The sequence below is a fragment of the Pan paniscus genome, chromosome 3, assembly GCF_029289425.2.
Source record: "Pan paniscus chromosome 3, NHGRI_mPanPan1-v2.0_pri, whole genome shotgun sequence".
Taxonomy (NCBI): domain Eukaryota; kingdom Metazoa; phylum Chordata; class Mammalia; order Primates; family Hominidae; genus Pan; species Pan paniscus.
Genome location: NC_073252.2, coordinates 115,601,736 through 115,626,107, shown reverse-complemented (window position 1 = coordinate 115,626,107; position 24,372 = coordinate 115,601,736). Strand labels below are relative to the sequence as shown.

Below are 24,372 nucleotides of genomic sequence, written 5' to 3'. Positions count from 1 at the left end.
TTTTGAATAAACTAGCAAAAAAGGGGAAAGACGAGAGGCAAATTGTTTGAAAAGCTAAGTCTTCCCTCTATCAATGAGTAAAGGTTTTTGACTTTTTAAAATTTTTGAGTCATAATTTTGGCTAAATGAATGACTTATGGTGACCTGGAATTCTATTTCATAATATCAAGTGTTTTAAACTTTTAACATATTTGATAGGCTTCCTAAAATCAACTTTCAGATTCAAAATGATCTTTTCTGACCTCTAACTTTGGGATAGTACAGAGGGCCCCTGAAACATCCAAAAGAGGAGTAAACAGGATTATTTGACATGCTAAGTTACATGGAAAGCATTGTCAAAATAAAAAATAATGTTTAACCTTCTTCAGGTTATATTTTAGTGATTGATATTAATATGTGTCCCAAAATTGTATGGAATTTGTATAATTTCAATTTCTGAGTATGCTATCAATCATAATTATGATTATTATGTTGTTATTGTAGACCACAGAAAAAATCACATTTCCTTGTTAATTGTGTTTTCAACTATGACTATTTAAAGTCATTTCCACAGTTAATTGTTTAATGCTGATGCAGATTCTGAAAGCTTCACAAGCAAAGAAAATCCTAGAAAATGGTGTTTTTTAGGATATTTGTGAAATAATATAATGGACCCTGAAAAGCACTCTTGAATATAGGTTTCTAGTAACTTTAGAATCATATCATTTGGACTGGGTAAAAATTTCTGGAACTTTAACAAAAAGACTGACTTTTTAAAATAAAACTGCTAACCCAAGTAGAACAAAAATTAATTGAATACCAAGAAAATACTTTGCCAGATGTTCATGCTAAATCAGCTGACACCGAAAATGTTTAGATATACAATCTGAAGGAACTCCATGGTCTAAGTCAAATTGCCTATGACAACCCATCAGTCATCAGTGCTATGTACTTAAATTGGAGAAACAACTGGTATTCATGAGAACATAAGGCCAATGTTAATTAAGCATGGACCAGGGCAGCCACCTTCTCTTTCCTGAGTCCTTAAATATTTCGTTGTTAAAGGTTGTACATTCTGTGACTCATCATGGAAAAGATAAAGTGATCCATATTAAAAATATAGTGGTTCGGTGATTTCTAAATTGCTAAAACAGTTTATGACTAATGTTTGGTTTGTCAAATCCATATTCCTGGGAAGACAATTAAAGCTGCAGTTACATTTGACTACCCAATGAGCCATTTAAGCATTTACACAGGGATTTCATCAATTTTAATTTTCAATGCACGTTTTCTGGTTGTAGAAGGGATTTCCCATGCAAGCAGACAAATGTTATAGAAGAAGATTATTATGCCACAGTCTATTTTCACCAGACAAAGAAAGCTTTTTATAGTTCCCTGAGGACACAGTGAACCCCTTCGCAATCTAGAACAAAAAGATTGAATCTTCTGAGAACATCAGAAGACGACTACCCTTGCCATCCATACTACAGCAAAACTTCAGGACCTTGAACCTTGGGTTAATAATCTCACAACTGAGAAGGGTTCCTCCACACTCTTGGAACTGAACACCTATTAGTGTACACCATTTTAAAGTAAAGCTAATCAGGGAAGCTTCTTCCCAGAAGATGATGGCATCCTTGATGTTAACAGCTTTTCCCAAGATCACAGATCAAGACTTCATTACGATCATGAGACATTTATCTTTGAATATTTTTCTCCTGTTTATGCCTCTACGAAAAATAGAAGTGAAAATATGGTCTGTTGTGTGTGCTTATGTGGTATACTTTTATTTGTAAAGGATTTTGCAGCCAGCCTTATACATGAATAACTTAATATCTTGATAGCTGAAAGATGAAGGCCCAGTGTAGGTGAGAAACTTTAATGGTACATACATTGCCTTAAAATCAGTCAGAAACAGAACATTGTTTCACTCCTCTTAACCTATATCATGGGTTAAAGAGAACATTGGCAGGAGGTCTTCACTCTTCTAGAAGGGCATCATTTGTTAGTTACTTTTTCCTTGGGTTGGAGTAAAAGAAGCAATGATTAGAAATGTATCCCTCATGATGGGCTTTATAGCAGATTCTACTGTAAAGGGTATGGTTAAATGACAGACTTTAAATTCTCTTGTGAAAGTTCTGCTAAACAATAGAATTGCTCTAGATTACTTATTGGCTAAACAAGAGTATCTGTGCAGCTGCTGGTACTTGTGGCCTATGAAGAAATATATCAAATGTAGATTATAGAGATTTATTTTTAGGGGATTAATGAAGACCTAAAGTCTTTAAGCTAGATAAAGAGTTTCATCTTTATCTTTATCTAGCTCATTCTTTGATCTATTTTATTTTAGATGGGTTGGTTTTATGGGGATTCTGGATGAGGAGCATACTCCAAACTCTTGGTATTATCCTCCTGACAGTCAGATAGTAGTCTCCCTGTGCTCTGTATTCTCTCAAAGTTTTAACTGTTTGGATGCAGCCATCTTTAGAATGTCAAATGGTCTCTCTTCAACTGGTCTCTCTTGACAAGAGCTGAAAGAAATGTGTGACCATGAGAGCACCATAACCTCTGAAAGATATGCTGAGACTGGAAACCCAAAATGATGGTAACTGAGAGTGGTGCTAAGGTCCTAAGTTTTGGTCACACTCTCACCTACCTGGCCAAAAAGGGGGATCTTTGCTACAAAATTAGGGGAGGCCATTGTTTTGGATTGAGTTAATGCCCTAGGCACCAACAGACCAGACCAAACTAAAATGGAGTTGCTCATACTAAATGTGACATAATCAAATTAAGACTTTAAGGAAACACATAGGTCCTAGAACAGACCAGATTTTGCTTTCCTCCTGTAAACAGGATGTTCTAGCATAAGGAGGTACCCTCTACTCAGTCCTTGTTCCTACCTTGCAAAACCCACTATTCTACTGTTTCCCAGTAGGTTTTAAGACCAATGGTGATAGTGGCATCATTGACTAAATTTTCGGTCAATCTCTCAAAGTTAACAAGATGACCAAAAGGGGGGAATTATTAAATCAAGTTTAGCCTAAAGCCACCTCCTTACATAATTTAAGTTCAGCCTAAAAGTTTTTCTGTACATCGTGAACTATAACAAGTGGAGGTGTAAACAGACCATAGCCTACACTTGTGCCAATCACTGAGTTTTGACCAATCAAAGGCAGCCAACTGTTCAAAATGTTCAAATAAGGCAAATGCTGAGCTGTAACCAACCCAGCTGTTTTTGTACCTCACTCCCATTTTCTATAGGTTACTTTTCTTTTTCTGTCCATAAATCTTCTTCCACCACGGGGCTGAGCTGAAGTCTGAGCCTACTCTGGCTCAGATGGCTGCCTGATTTGCAAATCATTCATTGATCAATTAAACACCTTTAAATTGAATTAGGCTGAAGTTTTTCTTTTATCACTATCAATACTACACTCTGGAGATGAAAACAAGATATTATTAAATTCCAGATTTGACAACGGTTTTAAGTAGAAACTCCTTTTCAAACAGGACATACTGTTTAAAGCAGTATGTATTTTACTCTGGAAGTTAAGTAACGTTTTCTCTTTAAAAATGTCTGTTTTGGATTATATTGAGAAATTTAATCTCTGATGACTTTTTTTTCTGAGATTGAGATATATTCACTCCCAAACTCTTAATCTAGCCTGAAGTAAACAAAATGAAGAGCTAGGAATAGATGAAGTGTGCTGTGTGTTGGACTATATGGACTCATACATATCACAATATGATCTTTCACTAACAAATAATGAAACTGTGGAAATCCTATTTATATTTTTCAGCAGACAAAAATAAATTTCCCAAATAGAATGACCTGCTTGGTTTGGAGCATTGCTGCTATTTATGCTGCAAAATTGCTTTTTCTCAAAATTCTAATTGTAAAATTTCCTAAGTGGTGTAGTATACTATTACTTTTTACAGTAGTCAATAATAAGGTCCTTCAATGGTACAACTTATCTAAAGCAAATAAATCTAGTCTTTGAAAAGGTTCTACATACTATGTTGCAAAAATTTAAAGATCAGCTGCTAACATAAATAAATTCCGTAAATCATTTAGAAAACTTTTGCTATTAAGATTAACAAAACACAGGAAATAGGTATTTCAGGATATACAAAGATTAGACCAGCCTCTCAGTCTAAGGAAAGTGACACTAAAACTCTGCTCATCGTTTAAAGTTTGAAGACTACTAATCCTGATATATGAGATGTCATCCTAGTGAATATAAAGTTCCAGACTAAACAGAACAAAGCCCAATAAATAACTGAGCACTTCACATGATGGGGCACCAGATGCTAGTAAAATTATCTGATCTTTACAGAGTTGGGTGGGTAGAGACAAACAGAATACCTCGAGGGAAGTGACTGCGTTATGTTTTAAGGAAAGAGAGAAAAGAATGTGTCTTAGATAGAAAAAGACACATGTATATATTGCATTCTGCATGAAAGAGAAGCTTGGATGTGCTGTGGGACCTTGTGTTTTAATAAGACAAGTTGGGTGAGCTTGTCTGTGAGGATGTCTGTGCACATCAAAGAGGAAGACTAGAAGCAACAGTGGCTGGAATTTTAATAAAATAATAAAAAAATCACTGGATCATTAGCTGAGTTTGTCTGCTGGCTACAGAGCAGGTGGCTTCTGTTTCATAGGAACTGATTTGGGAAATCAAAGATTTTCAAATAATATTGTACTTAAATGTGTGCCCTTATAAGTTTTCTTTATAAACATCCGTGCAAATTACAAACAAAAGCTACTCAATGAATATTCTAAGGTATCCAGAATTTTAAGAAGTGTATTCTACAATTAATAGAAAGTAAGTGGCACAGATGAATAGCCCAGCAATCTTGGGACTTGTCCCAAATAATGCGTAAATTTGAAACTAGTAAAACGCTTGAGTTAGAAGCAGATTGTATTTATATAAATAAAGAAGATTCTGGAAATCCAGTTAAGTTGCTTCTAAAAAATAAATATCTTCTGTTTTTTTCAAATTGTTAAGTATAATAAAATTCTGGTTAATATGATGAACTGACCTGATGTAGAAAGACAACCCTGCCCATCACAAATACACACACACACACACACGCACACATACCATGTACATATATCACAAGTATAATGTAATCCTTTTAAATTCTACAGTTGGCTTTTCAAATAAAAAAGGAATGAACAATTTTTAGAAACTGGAAAGAAAGTAGAAGAATATTTGGTGAATGTGAGCCAAAGCAGAAAACATACAAGGCTATAAGAACCAATGTAAAGTCTTAGAGATAGAGGTTTTAATGGTCAAACAGGAAGAAGGAATAATGGCTTGTGCAATATGGGGAACAGGTACAACCCCTGGATAAGTCAGGGCTCTACAGATTATTCCATCTAGGAATAGCAACCAGAACAACTGCCTACTGGCATTGGGAAGCTGCAGAAAGGCAGCAATCTAAGCAGGGGTATGCAAGGATGAAGTGCCATCAAGAAGGTAATTGAACCTCAAGCTTGACTCACTTTGCTGAAGGGCCTAACTAATATAATGCTAGCCCTATTATCATGAAACAGCGAGCCAAGAAATTGACATAAAGCTGGTTCTGAACAGTTGAAACTCGGAGGGCTCTCACAAAAGCAGCTTGAAATACAGACTGGATTTGGGGAATGTCTATAGAAAACAATTCTCACTGAAAATGAATTCACAATCAGAAGTTATAAAATATGTAAGATGAAAACTAGGGAATTGACATGCCATGAACATGAAACGAGAGACAAATATGAAATAATTTCTTTGAAAAATTCAATGAGATTTAAAATCATTCTGGCAATCTGGTATGCTCAGTGTCTGGATAAACTATTCCTGGACAGAACATCTAACAATCTGGATAATGTATTTAACATGTCCTTTTAAATGCATAATTGAACTGTTAGGAAGTAAGACAGAAACTTCAGAGGTCAAGAAATTATGATAAATGTAACCTGAAAGGTTAAGAAAGGACTAAAACTGGCATTTGCCCTGAGGCATCTGCTCATCTGCGGTGATGTGGAGTTTTTGTTTTCGTATTAAATAACTAAATCACGTTATTCAAATACAAGAAGACTGACTTTTTGATGTCAAAATAAATATTAATTACATGAAAAAAGAAAAGACAAATCTCTTAATAATTTTACCTTGGTGAAGAAGCAGCAGAGTTTGATCCTGTTGAGGGAGATTTTATAGATTTGAGGTTCAGTTCTGCCACTTAAAAATAGTCAAAACATAATATACATTAAGTGCTTAAATTTTGAGTGTATGGTTTAATGAATGCTTACACCTCTATATATAATACCTACATTAATAGTATTTTGGAGCAGACCAAGTTACCTCTTACATATATACCCCCTATTCAATAACTAACCAAGAAAACTGTTATCATGATTTATATCATCCTATATTTATTTTGCCTGTTGTTTCTCTTCGTAAAAATAAAATCTTTTGTATCTGACTTCAATTAACACAACATCTGTGAGATGCACCCATGTTGGGTGTGGCAATACTTTATTCTTTTTGCTCTACAATATTCCATTGTATGTTTACACCACAATTTGTTTGTAATATCTGCTCTTTAAGTTTATTTGGGTTGCTTCCACTTTTTGACAATTAAAACCAGGGCTGCTATAAAAATTCTTGTACATGTAGCTCAGTGAATGTGTGTACACAATTCTGTTGGTATATACCTAAGAATTAAGTGGACGTATCATAGGGTACACATATATTAAACTTTAGCAGATATTGCTAAATAGTATTTCAAAATGGTTGCTTCTCAGCAGTGTATGGAATTCCAGTTGCTCCACACCTTGGCCAATATTTGATTATGTTAGGCTCTTTAATTTTACCGCCCTAGTGGGTTTGAAGTGCATTGTGCAGTTCATATTGTGGTTTTAACTTGCTTTTCCCTAATGAAAGATGTAGTATGATATAACACATTTTAAATTCTTATTGACCATTTGTTTATTCTCTTTTGGGAACAACCTTTTAAAAAATCTTTTGACTGGTTTTTCTTTTTTCCTCCTTATTGTCTGCAATTTACTGATTGCTTTGTAGAAGGAATTTACATATTTTGGATATACTTTTTTTGTTTACATGTATACAAATTTCTTCTACTCATGGATAGCATTTTTACATTCTTCATGGAATCTTTTGATAAACAGAAGTATTTTATTCCAATGAAGTTAATACTTATTAATATTTTCTTTATAGTTAGAGCTTTTGTTGTCCTATTTAAGAAAAAGTTTATGGTGTAACAAGATAAGCTGAATAAGCTACAAAAACTATGATGCTTTATTTTTAAACCCATCAGAGAACTTATGACGAATAGAAGAAATCTAGATGAATTATATTTCATTGAGGCAGGAGCCTGTCCTTGGAGAGAAGAACACACAGTTGCTTTTATCTTTGTACATATAGTAAAAAGAGAGTGAACCTGTCATAGGATAGCATAAGAAAAACCCAGAATAACTGTTAAAGAATTGTGATGGCTGTGTATGCTCTGGCATAACTAATAGTTTTCCAAGGAGTCTCAGTATCTGTTTCTCTTCCAGTTGTTTCACACAAAGCCTTCACTGAGTGGATAATAGTAGTGTGTTTTATAGTGTGGGAAAAACAGTGTGGCTGACAGCACACTCCTCAGAAGCATGGGGCCTTCACCATTTACTCAGCCGACTAGGAGCAGAGCATAGGAAATGAAAAAGTATTCTCTCAGATACACAAGGTTATAACTTCCGTATACTAATGTACATGGAAGTAGTGACCTGAAGATTGGAGGCAGGGAAAGAGGGTTGGGGAAAATCCTCAAGATGACAGAGCCTTCACTGAGCATGTTGTCACCACACTGTTGCTGAAAGACAGGAGCAGGTAAAAGGGTTGTGAAAGATTCCCTGGAGGTACAGAAGACTTTCACCAAATGCAGACAAATGTATGGAGGCTGGTAGGAGGGTAGGGCAGTGGAGATAAATTTCCACATTGCACACAGATCTTTATTTAGTTCAAAGTAGTGGCCCTCTGTGGGCTAGGATTAATGCAGCAGGGTGGAGAAAAATCCCGCGAAAGTGAAAAGCCATGGGCCGGGCTGAAAAGAAAAGAGAACTTCACAGTCATTTGGAAGGCTGGATATCAGACTATAAGGCAGAAGTTGATCTCCCACAGTTCAGAAAGTTGTCTACTGAACTGTAAAACAAAGAGGCCAATGCTCAGATCCCAAGCTATCCTGAAATAAATATTCTTATCTCAAAGTCAAAAAAAAATTTTGAGCAAGTGGTGAAATGAGAGTCCTGTCAGACTTATATGTAACTAAATCCGCAACAAAGCCTGAAACCAATTTAACCATAAATTGTACTGATTCTTTCCACCTCCCTTATAGCAGCTTGACAGATGAATAAATGAAGTGGTATTATTAGCTGTACTGTGTTGAATAGTGTCCCCTCATAATTCAGGTAGACCTGAAACCTGTGACTGTGACCTTATTTAGAAATAGGATCTTTAAGATGTCATCTTATTAAGATAAGATCATAGGGGATTCTCTAATGATTAATGCCCTTATAAGAAGATGGAAATTCAGACACACAAAAAGAGAAGACCATGAAAAGGAGGAGGCAGAGAATGAAGCAATTCATTTACCAGCCAAGGAACACTAAGGACCGCTCATAATCACCAGAAGCTACAAGAGAGATATGGAGCAGATGTTTCCTCAGAGTCTCCAAAAGGGAAGCAATCCTGCCAGTTCGTTACCTTGATTTCAGACTTTGAACCTCTGGAACTGTGAACACATACTTCCATTGTTTTAAGCTACCCAGTTTTTGGCAGCTCTCAGAAACTAATACACTAGATAATCTCTTAATATAGAAGGAATGAATCTTTTCTTCAATTTGAGTTCACTGACTGGAATTTCAAAATGTCTTTTGTGTGTCTGCGGTTTTTTTTTTTTTTCTGTCTTAAGTTGCAGTTTCCAGTTTCAACTTTTTATTTTTATTTTACTTATTTATTTATTTATTTGAGATGGAGTCTTGCTCTGTCACCCAGGCTGGAGTGCAGTGGTGCAATCTTGGCTCACTGCAATCTCTGCCTCCCAAGTTCACGCCATTCTCCTGCCTCAGCCTCCCTAGTAGCTGGGACTACAGGCGCCCACCACCACATCCAGCTAATTTTTTTGTATTTTTAGTAGAGAGACGAGGTTTCACTGTGTTAGCCAGGATGGTCTTGATCTCCTGACCTTGTGATCTGCCCACCTCGGCCTCCCAAAGTGCTGGGATTACACGTGTGAGCCACCGCGCCCGGCCTCCAGTTTCAATTTTTAAAGGGAATAAAGATATAATATTTGTGAAGCAAATTATATCCTGGGTGCTGGATTTATGAGATGTTTACAATTAATCCACCCAATCCCTTATTGTTGTCTTGTCCACAACTATTTTTAAAGCAATTTTAAATGACATACTTACATTTATCTAATGTTAAACATTTCAACATCATTTTTTTAAAAACAACCATCTTTGTTTTACATTAGTTTTTTTTATCTTCACAATGGTTATTCAGGCAAATTAGGGCTTAAAGTAAGTACAACTTAGTGTTGGTAAACATGCTATGGAGAGAGCTGGGTGGTTGCCAGCATCCCCCTGCTGTGAGCATCCCTCAATGTGACTCATAGTAGAATGAGGAGGAATTATGAACCCAGAAATCTGTTGTTGGGGAAAGATAAGTCTATTTTGGTTTATTTGGACTTTATTATTTTACTTTATTGTTTTTTCTTTTTTTCAACAATCAATCTTTTGCTAGACTGCCTGTGGGACAGTTATGGTAGAAAGAAAGAAGGGAGGTAAGTGGAAGTAGGACAGAGAGGGAAAAACATGCTGATAGATGATTTCCTATGCCATTGATTAATGTCAAACTTTAAATCCCAGGCTATCTCTCTCAAACCACTTATTTCTGATCTACTTCCCTCAGTTGCTTGGTGATATCAAGCAAGAAACACAAGCAACATTTTATCGGTATAACAGAAACACAAGCAACATTTTATCGGTATAACAGAAACAAAAATAGCAAGGATGGTGAATTGCTCCCACGATGAGACCACAACCTCCAAATATGTACCATGTAAGCTGGGAATATTCTGCATTATACCTTCTTTCCTCTAATATAGATGTGATAAGGTAAAAGTTTCTTAAAATTAGTGAATATGTCTTTTGTTAAACAAGTTAATAACTAATAGCTAAAATACATTTAGTGATTAATATGTGCTGGCAGATTACTTTGTTTTTCTTATTTAACTGTCAAAATAATGTTTGAGGTAGATAATAGGTATCCCAGTTGATACAGTATGGCTGTGTCCCCACCCAAATCTCATCTTGAATTGCAGTTCATATAATCCCCAATGTATTGTAGGAGGGACCTAGTGGGAGGTATTTGAATCATGGGAGTGGTTTCCTCCATGCTGTTCTCCTGATAGTGAATGAGTTCTCACAAGATCCAATGATTTTATAAGGGGCTTACCCCTATGCTCAGCTCTCATTCATCCCCTTCCTGCTGCCCTATGAAGAAGGACATGTTTGCTTCACCTTTTGCCATGATTGTAAGTTTGTGAGGCCTTCCCACTCATGCTGAACTGTGAGTCAATTACACCTCTTTACTTTATAAATTATGCAGTCTCAGGTATATTCTTATAGTAGCATGAGAACAGACTAACACACCAGTTTTACAGATAATTGAAATTTGTTAGTCATTTACCTGTTCTCAATTTGAGATTGAGCTATAATATAAATCAAGAAGGTATGCATATGACAATTATTTTATGTCTTCTCATGCAGATTCAAATGGTGCTGAGCACAAGACAATGCTTATTGGATATTAATTAACATATGTAGTAGATTAAATAGTGGCCCTCCAAAAGATATGCTTCTGTCTTAATCCTCAGAACCTGCAAATGTTACCTTATATCAAAAACAAACAGACAAAAGGTAATTAAAGGATTTTGAAATGAGGAGATGATCTTAGATGATCAGTGTGGGTCCTAAATCCAATGCAAGTGTTCTCATAAGAGACACATAAAGGAGAAGATATACAGAAGAGGAGGAAGCAGTGTGACCACAGAGGCAGAGCCTGGACTGATGTGGCACAAGTCAAGGAATCCCCACAGTGACAGGAGCTGGAAGAGGCAAAGAATGGATTCTCTCATAGAGCCTCCAAGGAAAGTGTGATCCTGAGGACATTTGGCCTCCAGAACTGTAAGAAAATAAATTTCTGTTTTTCTAAGCCACCCAGCTAGACTTAATTTGTTACAACAGAAAAGTTACATAATATAGGAGATTAAGAATTTTTAAAAAATGAATGGAAGAAGTAGATTGAGAGGTAGGAAAGGAATCTGCCCATTATAATTAGAATGTTGCATAAAAATTTCAGGCCTCTGGCTTCTAATTAATAAATTTATCTTCATGCCTTTGAGATATTCACTGATAATGAATTTCCAGTTATTTAAAAAAACTCATTTTTTAAATCAATAATTTCCTGAAAGAAATATATAAAATGTTCAGAATAAAAATGAATTAATAATAATCACCTGGGTGAAATCTTATGTAAGGATGCCGTTCCTTGAGCAACTTTGCTCTTTAACACTAAGTTAAAAGATTTAGAGTCTCTATTGTTCCTCTGAGGTACTTTGTTTGGAATTTTATCATGAGGTTTTGGAGTAAAAGAGTAGTGTCTAATGGGAGAAATCAGTAAATCCCCTTTACCTGACAGGAAACCCAAAACAAATCTGATTTTTAATAGCAAAATTTATTTCTGCATTCTACTGGTAAAGCAGATAAGAAATTAGAATTAACACTATTTTTTCTGGAAGACATAAACACATTTTTGCTAAAATTTTAGCTTTTCACAACACTTTTCACAATGAGAGTAGGAAATGAGAGCACACATGTCTGAAGGATGCCTTCAAAATATAAATCAACACATTATAGTACTGCTTAAAAGCCCCCAGCACCTTCTAATTATTTTCTTAAATAAAATCTGTTACTTATGCTGGCTTAAAGTAGCTTAAATGATCCAATCCTTGAATAACCCATTTTTATTTGTTCATTCGTTATTGTGATAAATTTTACATACTGTGAAGTACAGAGTATAAATTTGATTGATGGTGACAAACAAATGAAATCAACAATAGAAAAAATATATAAAAGATTTTTCTAATTCCAGAAAATGTGTTTGTTCCTGTATCCCTTCTAATCCCAATGCCCACCGACATTGCTGTTCTTGTTCTCATCATGGTAAGTTAGAGTTTCCTCTTGTTGATATTCATGTAATGGAATCCCACAGTGGTCTTTTGGGTTTGGCCTCTTCTGTTAAATATGATATTTCTGAGATCCATCTATGTTGTTCCATGTGATATTTGTTTATTTTTAAAAATAATATTCAATTGCAAGAATGTACCACAAAGCACTTATTCATTACCATGTTGAGGATGATTGGTTGTTTCAGTGTTTACACAATTCAGTTACCCAAATTTTTAGTGTTTAGCTCCTAATTACATTGACTTTGTGAACATGTCTTTCGTTGTACACATGTCTTCATTTCTCTAGACTAAAATCCTAGAAATGAAATTGCCAGCTCATGGGGCAGCTGCATGTTTAACTTTTTAAAGAAACTACACACTCTATTCCTGAATGGTAAAACCACTTAATATGCCTAGCAAAGTATTAGGATTCCAGTATCCCTGTACCCTAACCAGTTCTTGGTGGTTTAGTCCTTTTAGTTTTGTCATTCCAGTGTTTCTGACTTGTAGTTTTAATTTGGATATCTCCAAATGCTAATATTGAAGAGTTTTTAAATACCTATTGGCCATTCATATATCTTCTTTTGTAAACTATTGTTCTTCCCTTCCTCAGTCAATTTTAATTGAGCAATTTTTTAATTATTGATTTGTTATATTACATATTTTGAATACCACTCCTTAGAAAGATATATGTACAAAAATATTTTTTCTTTTCTGAGCCTGCCTTTTCATTCTTAAGTATTGTCTTTTGATGAGCTGAAGTGTTTGATTTGATGAAATACAGATAATCAGCTACTTTTAACAGTACATTTTGTGTTTTCACTCTGGTATGCTTGACTATTACAAGGCCTTATAAATATTCTTCTATGTTTTTTTAGGATATTTATAGTTTTAGCTTTACTTTTTATGTCTACCACTCATTGTAAAATAACTATGGTGTGCAGTGGGAGGTAGAGGTTGAAGTTTACTTTTACTTTTTTTCCCATAAATTTTTTTCTGTTGTTTCACATCATCTATTTAAAATACACTTTATTTTCCTCTGTTGAATTTATTTGGCACTTTATTTGAAAAGCAACGAACTGTGTAAATGTGGGTGTTACTTCTGGACTTTTTATTCAGAGTCATGAATATTTTTGTTGAATTTTATTCCAATACCATAGTGTCCTGATTAGTATAAGTTTTTAATAAGTATTGAAATCTGATAATGCCAATCCTATAATCTTGCTCTCTTTTTCTAAAGATTAGTCTGCCTATTCTAGGTCCTTTGCCCTTTCCCTACGTATGTTAGAATCAGATAGCGAAATTCTACCAATAAAAAAGCCTGTTGAGAGTTTGATTAAACCTGCATTGGATTTATAGGACAATTTAGTTAGAATTTATGATATATTTTTGTAGTTATAACTGTAAAAGTCTTGCATGTCTTTTGTTAAATTTACCTTCTTCAGCTAATAAGGATACTTTGTGTTGGGAGAATAGTGCTATAAAGAAGTTAGGGACAAAATGGAAGGAATCATCAATAAGCAAATTATTTAATTAACATTTATCACTCTTAATTATGTAAAGGTCACATGAATCCCAGGAAAGTAACAAAGTTATAAACTTGCATTGTCTTCAGAAGTTATAACTAGCTTAATATATTTAGTTCTATGAAAGCAATTTTCCCATTAGGTAAACTTTGTGTAATAAAACAATGTTTTTATGTTAACTCTGTGAAAGAGCTGAGAGAATATTTTCTTTTAAAACCACCTTTTATGAATCATAAAGGTACTCTAATTGAACAACTATACCCTATACTGCCATGGTTTGGATCATGCAAGGGTTTTCTCTTTGAATCCCAGCCTGTCTGTTGTCATCTGAATTTAAATCCTCCTACTTGCATTTATACATGGAAAAGTGGATATTTTTAAATTGCATAATTGAGAGACGAGATGCAGAATTTCAGAACACTAAGAATCAATCGAGCTTCATTGTAGATGCCCCTGTGTAAACTGCCTTCATTAATTAGAACAATAAACAGTTTACCCATATGTCTTAGTCCATTCTGTACTGCTACAACAGAATAGCACAGACTGGGAAATTCATAAACAAGAATTTATTTGGCTCAACAGTTGTGGAGGCTAGGAAGTCCAAGATTGAGGGATGGCACCTGGTGAGGTCCTTCTCGCTGTGTCAAAACATGGTGAAAGACACCACATGACAAGAAAACAAGAGAAGGCTGAACTCACTTTCATAACAAACCCAGTCTGAAGGTAACAAAACCACTCCTGTAATAATGACATTAATCCACTCATTATGGCATAGTCATTACAACCTAATCACCTCTTAAAGGTTCCACCTCTCAACACTGTTGCATTTGGGATTAAGTTACCAACACATGATCTTTGAGAGACACATTCAAACCATAGCACCACATAAATTTTTACTGCTGAATTTATTCACAATTTTCTCTAACTAAAGATGTTTCTCAGCATTTGAAAATTCAAAGTGCACTATAAACATGAATTTTCAATTGCTACAGAATAGCAGTATTATCACCCATTTTAATCGCATCTGAACATTTACAGATGATGATACAGTTAGAGAAAATGATACTAGATTCATTCAAGTGATGATCTTTTTAAAGTCTTACTCTCAAAAGCTTTGGAAATTCAGCCAATGATAGAAATTGCCATCATATCCTTTACGTTTCTTCTGAATTAACAGTAGGAGTTCCCTGTCAGACTCATCTCATGCAAATGGTGTCATATATCATCTCAACCATGTATTCAAAAAGCATATATGGCTTACTTACTTTGTGTCAGGCCACAAATGCTACTTGCCCTCTAGTTCCTTAGAAATCAGGAAGAACATACATAAAATAACTTGGTAAACCACAAATTAAACAAAATAATGGTAGTGACATGAGGAAAATAAAGTTCTAAGATTGTGTTTCTGACAGAATGGGAATTCTTTAGATACTTTTCTCAAGTATGTCTGAGATAAGATCTGAGTGACAGGAAGGAGCTGACATATTTAGGTCAGAGTAACTGGAATTTAGGCAGAAGGGATAGCTGTTACAAAGGTTCTGAGCTTGAAACACACATGATGTATTTTTTTCAGGTACAAAAAGAAGGTCAATGAGGATGAAGTGTAATACCAGTGGGGAATAGTTTTACCATATGGCATGGCAGACATAGGCCAGGAACACAAACATTTTAAATTTGTTATCTCAGTTAAGGCATTTAGATTGTATTCTAAGTTTTTAGAAAACATTGGAAGGCTTTAAATAAAAACCCCTTTTAAATAAAGAGCTAGATGTTTGTTGACAAATATTAGTGAGTGTGAGAAATCCTGAAATTTAAACATAATAATTATTTAAGTCAGAATAGTCAAGATTATGGTACAGTAAACAAAACTATCCTCTAATCTCTCAGGCCAAATGAATTCATTGTCTTTGCTCTGGACCTAGGCACATGGATTCACTTCCATCTGGGCAATGTTTGTACTCATGCAAAATAAGAAGAGAAAATAGTGAATTATGTGCTGGATCCTGGAGTTTCTGCTCCGAAGTGATACATGTCATTTCCACTCACTTTCTTTTTTTCATGAAAGCAAATTCCATAAACAAGCTGGAGGCTTATGTGGCACAGAAGTAATAATCCTTCACCAAGGTAGGACAAAAAGTATTTTTAAACAATATAGTAACCAAATAATGCATCATGTCACTGATGTACTTCAGTAACTAATCATATTGCAATTCTTAAGCTAATATTCTTTGTTATCATATATTGAAAACAACATATTTTAGTCACTTTACTGGAGTTATATTTCTACAACTAATAAACACACACACACAAACAGAAACATTATAAACAATATCGTAATTCTAAAAAACCTGCCACTCAAAAACTAATATTAAAGAATTTTAAGAAATGACAAGGACTTACCTATTTTATACTCTCCACAGGAATCTTGATTTAGATAATTAAAGATGAGATTTCAGAAAATGGGAAATATAAAAAATAATGTTAACATAGAATGAAAATAAAATGAGAAAGAAAATACGGCAGAGAAATATAGATGTCTTCGTCATCTATTATGTGTTTTCCAGTGTGATATAGCTGTTGATTTGGGGCTAGGCACATGGCTATCTAGAATGGTAAATCTATTCTTCAGAACTGTTTGCAAGGAAGTGTGGACATATGACAGTATTTTGGTCAATGAAATGTAAGTGGCAGTGTCTCATGGTGACTTCTAGAAGCGTTTCTTTAAAAAAAAACAAGCAAACAAACAAACCAAGAAACCCACAAAAATATTCCATTTACAGTTTTCTTTAAAATTTATTGATTCTACTACCTTCCACCTCCCATAGAGGTGCTTTCCTGAACTATGAGGGTAAGAGACACAAATCAGGAATGGTGGAGCAGTGAGCTGGGGATAGCCTGGTCCTCGTACTTACAAGTTTTGGAGGATTTTCCTCTGAACTCATACTTATTTGAGAGCAAAATAAGCAACTATCTTTTATTTCAGAACTTGTTTGCTCTCTTCAGAAAGAGAGCAAAGAGACAACTTGATGTCAGCAATATATATTATTGCTTTATGCAGAAAAAGATGGTGTCAAAAACTTTGGTCTCAGTCCTCAACTTGTTTTCCTTACTCATGGATAAAAGGTACAGATTATGAGGTTAGAGGTTCTTTTAGTTTTAACAGCTGAGATGAACTCTCAATTTAAGACAATTTTATGGTCCGTGGTGCTCTGGGATCCCGCGCTTCCGAGACTCGCAGTCTCCGAGAGTTGCCTGTTTTTTTCCTGCCTGGACGCGCATGAGGGCCCGATCCATGGACCGCGCGGCCGTGGAGAGGGTGGGCGCGGTAGTGAGCGCCAGCGTGTGCGCCCTGGTGGCTGGGGTGGTGCTGGCTCAGTACATATTCACCTTGAAGAGGAAGACGGGGCGGAAGACCAAGATCATCGAGGTGATGCCAGAATTCCAGAAAAGTTCAGTTCGAATCAAGAACCTTACAAGAGTAGAAGAAATGATCTGTGGTCTTATCAAAGGAGGAGCTGCCAAACTTCAGATAATAACGGACTTTGATATGACACTCAGTTGATTTTCATACAAAGGGAAAAGATGCCCAACATGTCATAATAGCATTGACAACTGTCAGCTGGTTACAGATGAATGCAGAAAAAAGTTATTGCAACTAAAGAAAAAATATTACGCTATTGAAGTTGATCCTGTTCTTACTGTAGAAGAGAAGTACCCTTATATGGTGGAATGGTATACTAAATCACATGGTTTGCTTGTTCAACAAGCTTTACCAAAAGCTAAACTTAAAGAAATTGTGGCAGAATCTGACGTTATGCTCAAAGAAAGATATGAAGAATTTCTTTGATAAGCTCCAACAACATAGTATCCCCGTGTTCATATTTTCGGCTGGAATCAGCGATGTACTAGAGGAGGTTATTCGTCAAGCTGGTGTTTATCATCCAAATGTCAAAGTTGTGTCCAATTTTATGGATTTTGATGAAACTGGGGTGCTCAAAGGATTTAAAGGAGTTCTAATTCATATATTTAACAAACATGATGGTGCCTTGAGGAATACAGAATATTTCAATCAACTAAAAGACAATAGTAACATAATTCTTCTGGGAGACTCCCAAGGAGACTTAAGAATGGCAGATGGAGTGGCCAATGTTGAGCACATTCTGAAAATTGGATATCTAAATGACAGAGTGGATGAGCTTTTAGAAAAGTACATGGACTCTTATGATATTGTTTTAGTACAAGATGAATCATTAGAAGTAGCCAACTCTATTTTACAGAAGATTCTATAAACAAGCATTCTCCAAGAAGACCTCTCTCCTGTGGGTGCAATTGAACTGTTCATCTGTTCATCTTGCTGAGAGACTTATTTATAATATATCCTTACTCTTGAAGTGTTCCCTTTGTATAACTGAAGTATTTTCAGACATGGTTAATGCATCGACTGGAAGCTCCTTTTTCTCCACTTCTCTCAACACATTCCTCACCGTATCTTCTAACCCATTAAAAAAAAAATCTTAAAGCCAAAATTAGAAAAATAACTCCCTACTTTTCCAAAGTGAATTTTGTAGTTTCATGTTATCATGCAGTTTTTGAGGAGTCTTTTACACTGGGAAAGTTTGTGGAAATTTTAAAATAAGTTTTATGAAATGGTGAAATAATATGCATGATTTTAAGTATTGCCATTTTTGTAATTTGGGTTATTATGCTGATGGTATCACCATCTCTTGAAATTGTGTTAGGTTTGGTTATTTTGTCTAAGGAAAAAATATTTACCGGAAAAGACTAGCACTTAGTGTTGGAAAAACCTGGTGGTGTTTACAACGTCACTAATCATTACAAAACATTCTATATTGAAGCACTGATAATAAATATGAAATGCAAAGCCTTTTTAATTCTATAAAAAAAGACAATTTTATCTTGACACAGAATTCAAATGAAATACTTTGTCATTTAAAATAGTCATAGTAATCACTGGCTTTTAAAATGTACTTTTTTATACCCTTGAAACGTAAATGACAAAGATTAGAAAAATACCAAATTTACTTCATGATTGACAGTTCTATGGTTCAGACTTCATGACTGACAGTTCTATGGTTCAGAGTCATGCATCACCAGTCCTACTTTTATTAATCTTATTCAATTCATCAGGGACCGAAAATGGAAGGAAAAAAAAAAAACTAGCAAATGCCTAAGAATAGCCTATCTGGTTGATTATAACTAGAAATATATTGAGAGTTAGCATTATTTTCATTTTGGTTCTCAGTTGGCATACTTTTATTTGTACCAGTAGAATGAAATAATAGGGCTCCTGTGAAGCAGTATAGTCCCCTGACAAGAAGATGTGACATTTTGTCAAAGTAAAGGGAGAACTAAAAAGAAATGGAACGATCCCATGTAGAGTGACTAGGTTTAGCTCTTTATTTATTCTCGTTTTCTTAACATTTTTTTGGAAAGTTGGTATAGCTAAAATCTACATTTTTCAGTTTTTTATTTATTTTTTTTCTGACCATACTTGTAGTGAGTAGAGGTTAGTTCACTTCAACTTTAACCAACTTATTACCTCTGATATAGGAACCAAATGGTAAATCTTTTCCCTTTTTAATGTATCCCTAGTGTGATGGTGAATATTGTTAAACAATTTTATGAGTTGCAGATCACTTATTAATAACAAAAGATAATTTCAAAGTTCAAGATTAAAATGTTTTATTTTGGTGTTACACACACACACACACACACTCACACAGACACCATATTTTAAGCGTTTTTCTAAGTATACATTTTTAGATGGAGCCTTGCTCTGTCGCCCAGGCTGGAGTGCAGTGGTGTGATCTTGGCTCCCTGCAACCTCTGCCTCCCATGTTCAAGCAATTCTCCTGCCCCAGCCTTCTGAGTAGCTGGGATTACAGGCACCCGCCACCATGCCAGGCTAATTTTTGCAAGTATACATATTTTTATTGTGTACTAATACTCAATCAGGAGGAATTAAGTTTAGAAAAAACAAAACAAAATTAAAAAAATTTATTGTATCTAGGGGAAATTTAGTCCCTGAAAAGAAAAGGGAGAATACGAGAATACAGCTGATTGTCACAATTCACCTCATTTGGGGTACCAATAGATAATGAGGTTATTGTTGCCATTGTTTCTTCTCAATCTCCAGTCTCCTTTTGGTTTTCTTCCTTCCTGCTAATTCTTTCTCCTTATCTTCTCTTTTACATTTTCTTTCTCTTCATCTTTCCTTTCCTAACCCCTTTCCCCTCTTCTTGCTTCTTTTCTTCCTTCTTCTGCCCTTTATCTTCCTCTTTCCCTGTCTCCCTCTGCTCCCAGTTGACTTTCTTTCCCTGCCACTTCCCTTTCCTTCTCCCTGCTGTTTTATCATTTCCATCATTCCTTCTTTTCCCAACCTCTCCCAATTGCTTCTTTCTTTATTTCTAAGAAGGGTAAAAGCATTCTAAGATTAGGACAATCTAATTAATGACACATTGGCTTTGATATTTTCTGTGAATCTACAGTACATGATTCTGACAACTGGCTTTGTGCCTTATTTTTTTTCTCTCCCTTAGAAATAAACGTTGCATGATTATTGCTATAAAATATCACAGACAGAGCACTGAGAGATGGAAATTAGAAAATAAAAAGAAATAGGCATACAGGTTGTCCCAATACCCAAATCTGTTCATGGTGTTTTCTACAATATTTTTTTATTGTGTCCTTAAATATATATTTTGGCCCAAAATCTTTGCATTTGAAATTAGTTATTTTATAAAGCTTGTCCCTTGTGTCTAGATGTGTTTTTCCCCCTTAGCTTCAGGCAACTGTTTGCTTCATTTTATGAGGCATAACAAAACTTTCTATTTCCTGCTTTTTTTCCTTGTAGATTTTTATGAGTTTATAAGTCTGATGTTTATTCTACTCTTGCTGAATCTTAATAAAGTTAACATTTTCTTACTAGTACACACACATATTCTCTAATCTTCCTCCATGGGCTAAAACAAATCCATTGTAAAGAACAGAAAACCTCTAAATCCCACAACACTTTTTTTTCAACAGTTGTTCTAAAATGATGGAATATGTGAAAATACGTATTAGAAACTTTAGAAGTTGCCTTATCTAAATTGTTAATACTAATATAAAAACAAAGCAATGGATTAAAAAGAGGATGGGACAAATTATTAGTGTGCAGAAATCACAAGCCTTAAACACAGATTTTGGAACTCGTCATTGGTACTCACCATCATTCAATTTTCAGTCACTTCTATTCTATTAAGTGTCAGGGTCTTGTCTTCAGCTGAATCTTAGAATGCTGATGATTGTGGTAGATTCAGTAGACTGGCCTATTCAAAATATGGTACAAGATCCTGCTGGTGTATCTTCCTTTAATATAGACACTGGGAAACTAAACGTTTCATGTTCCTGGCTTATAGCAGAGATTCTGGTTATAATTTTAGTTCTAAAATTCTGATTTACCCACATAGTTGGTTTTGAAGATGAGTTAAGTGGGGAACACACAGTAGTTCATGAGATCCATTTTGCCAGTTCAGATCTTGCAGCAAACTGGAGCTGACGGTTCTGATAGTAACCCTCTGATCTTGTCAGCACAGCTTGCCTATTCTGGGAGCTCAACCTTTGATAATGTCTTGATGAAATTCCCACTCCCTGGACTTGAAAAAAGTTAGTTTCTTTGTAAGCAAAGTTCAGTAATGTTATCCTGGGAGTTAATTGTAGGGACAGAAGCTAGGGCATATTCTTCCAGTCCTTATAACAACTTTGTAGGCAGCTCATTCTTAAAATAACTTGAGATATTTTTCTCTCGGTAACTTAGATCCACTTGACATTGTTTGGTATTAGAATTTTTTGTAAGCTATCAATCTTCAAGATTTAGAATCTGGAAAATCAAGATGTTAATTGTGTTTCAATGAGTTAAAGATTATTTAACATTGAAAGGTGGAACACAGTAGTCTGTGGTATGCTGTGGCAAAAGTTACTGATTACTGAAATTCTCATTTGTGTTCATTTGACATAAAGTGCTTATTTAATGCATGAATTTGATAGAACAAGTGGCAGTTGCCAGAGGACAATAAATATTTCTGGGCAAAGTGTGTTTTTCTCATTGCACTGGAGTACTGAAGAAATAAAGCAATAGATTTAGAGTTAACTTGACTCAGGACATGTCAGAGAATGAGAATTTCTATGATTTATTTAAAAGCATTTTGTTGAAGCCTGATGGCTCATGTATCTTAAAGCAGATGTGTGACTTTGTTGATTCCTAAAGCAATTCATAGAAATGTAAAGTTTTTAAAATAAGGATTAAGGGATTGATTAGCAAAGACTGGAAAAGTTTGGGAAATTCTAAAAGCTCTGAACTCTAGAATGCTACTGTGTATCTCCAATGCTAGCAGAAACAGAATCCTCCCCGTCATATAAAGAAGGTCCTGTTTTCTATAGAGTTACTGTTACAGTCACACAAGAGGTCATTACCTTGCAAGAAAATTCCAATTGCCATGGCCCACCTTTCCCACAGTCATTATTTCTTGATCTATTACTAGATGCAGATTGTTGCATGCCCCATGAGGTTAATAAAAAATTAAACCCAGGAGACGAAGGATTACAATGCCAATAGAATTTCAAGATTTGATTAATGTGTATTAGGGATCCTGATCCTGGGAAATATGTATGGCAATTAAGTCTTGTGGTGCTAGATGAGGAAGGGAGAACATAAGTTAGGTGGGACTTACTTTTAATGAAATAGACTTACCAATGATTCTGGGTCCAATGTGAGAAGTTGAACATCTAGTAATATCATTTGTGTGGTTACTAAATAGAATCTTCGACTCAGTGATGGCTTACTGAGAATGAGTTGAAAAGACAAATCATTCTTAGATAGAATGGATATTAAAGCATTCAATAAATTAGACAGATAAATTTGGTGCAGTAGATCCATCAAGATCTGCTTGCACAACCATTTCCTAAATACGTCTACTAGGACAGTTCTCAAAGAAGACTTCCTTCACCAAGGCATTGAGAACACATGAGAAAGGAAGCAATTGCACCCTTGAAAAAAGATAACAAAAAAGGGTGGTATCAATAAAGTTTGGGATGTCACTGTTGAAATAAGTTCCCTAAATTTAATATAGATATTAGAATGTTGGTGAAGAAAAATCCAGGCAATAGTATTTAATTTTTCTTTTAATAGAGACAGGGTCTCACTATTCACAAAGGCAATCATATTTAATTGGTAAAAGAAAAGCAGAAATAATTGCCTTTCAATGCAGCAGAGCAAAAGCAGTAATTAAAATGGCCAACCAAAATTGGAGTTCCTGGAGCATAAATTGTTGGATCTTCTAAGGTCTTTTGTTTCTGTATAACAACATATCTCTAAATCTTGTGAATCTAGCCTGATAGGAGTCACAGTGATGGAAAGTCTCTGCCTCTCACTTAATCCTCAACTTCAATCAGGTTATGAATCCCAAGTCCACTGGGAAGGACTTGAAATATTTCAGGAAGGCCCTAAAATAATCTCATAAGTACACACCATAACTCTTTTTCTTGATTGTTACTGTAAGCACCAGAGTCTTCTTCAGAAAACGAGTACTTACTTGGGAAAGGAAAATATGTAGAACTTTTTGGGAGAATAATATAGACACTGGCTTTAGTTAATAACAGTTCTTGGTAATTTAGGGGACCAATGAGGATCAATAGTATGAATTGGTTTGGGGGTTTAGGTGATAAATAAAGTTCTGCCTAAAATGATTTAAAAATTAGTATGACATTTATATGAATCCATTAATTTTTTAATTTTCCAAGCTCATGGGTATGGTGTTATTTTTCAGAAGTTGGTAGACTCATATATTTTTTTTTCTTTTGGCTTTCACATGCCTGGGACTAGGGTTATATGAGAAAGAATGTAATTCCCTGAATTAATACTCTTACAAAATTTAAACTATATTCAATAATACATGTTTTGGGAAAAGCAGAAATTAACGTCACTGTCCAAAACTTGGAAGATGAAATGTTGATTTCTACTGTGTTCATATTTTACTTGTCTGTTTTCATGGGATAGAACATGAAAAATGGCAACAATTTATTTTAGGTTTAATCAGGTGATGTTTCCTTGCTTGCTACTATCTCATATGTGTTCTTTGTATTAATGTAAATCAATATAACCTCTGTCATCTGGCACGTGGCAATAATATTTAATTTTTTTATACCAGTATACAGAAAGAATTAGAAAACTAAGGGCAGAAGTATAAATTCAGCATCTTTCTTTGACTCTTAATCTTGATGCCCTATTTTGGTCTTCTGGGATATGGATTATCTCTCCATCTCATAGGATTTTACCACCGGTTTATGGCAGTGAAGACATCATGATGTCAGAATCTGGGGGTAGGAAGTAGCAGACTTAGAAAGACACATGCTAGAGCATAGGAGATAAGCCCCATAGAAATGTAAGGGTCTGTCAACTTAGTGAATGTTCTGAGTGCAGGGTTTTGCATATATTTGGAATATCCCCTAAATGTGTAAAAGTTTTTTTACCTCTCATTCATTTTTCAATTTTAGGAAGGATATAATAAAATTAATTGCGAGAACT

General features: G+C 34.9%; 1 long non-coding RNA gene and 1 pseudogene across 1 annotated transcript in view; one reads left to right on the top strand and one right to left on the bottom strand.

Moving 5' to 3' along the window:
• Nucleotides 1-21,361, bottom strand: part of LOC134730282 (uncharacterized) — a 116,377-nt gene extending 95,016 nt beyond the window's left edge. Inside the window, exon 1 of the long non-coding RNA XR_010112013.1 lies at nt 21,017-21,361. This is a non-coding gene — a long non-coding RNA (uncharacterized LOC134730282). The remainder of the gene's footprint in view (nt 1-21,016) is intronic.
• Nucleotides 17,060-18,656, top strand: LOC100987871 (cytosolic 5'-nucleotidase 3A-like; annotated as a pseudogene).
• Nucleotides 21,362-24,372: the final 3,011 nt, after the last annotated feature.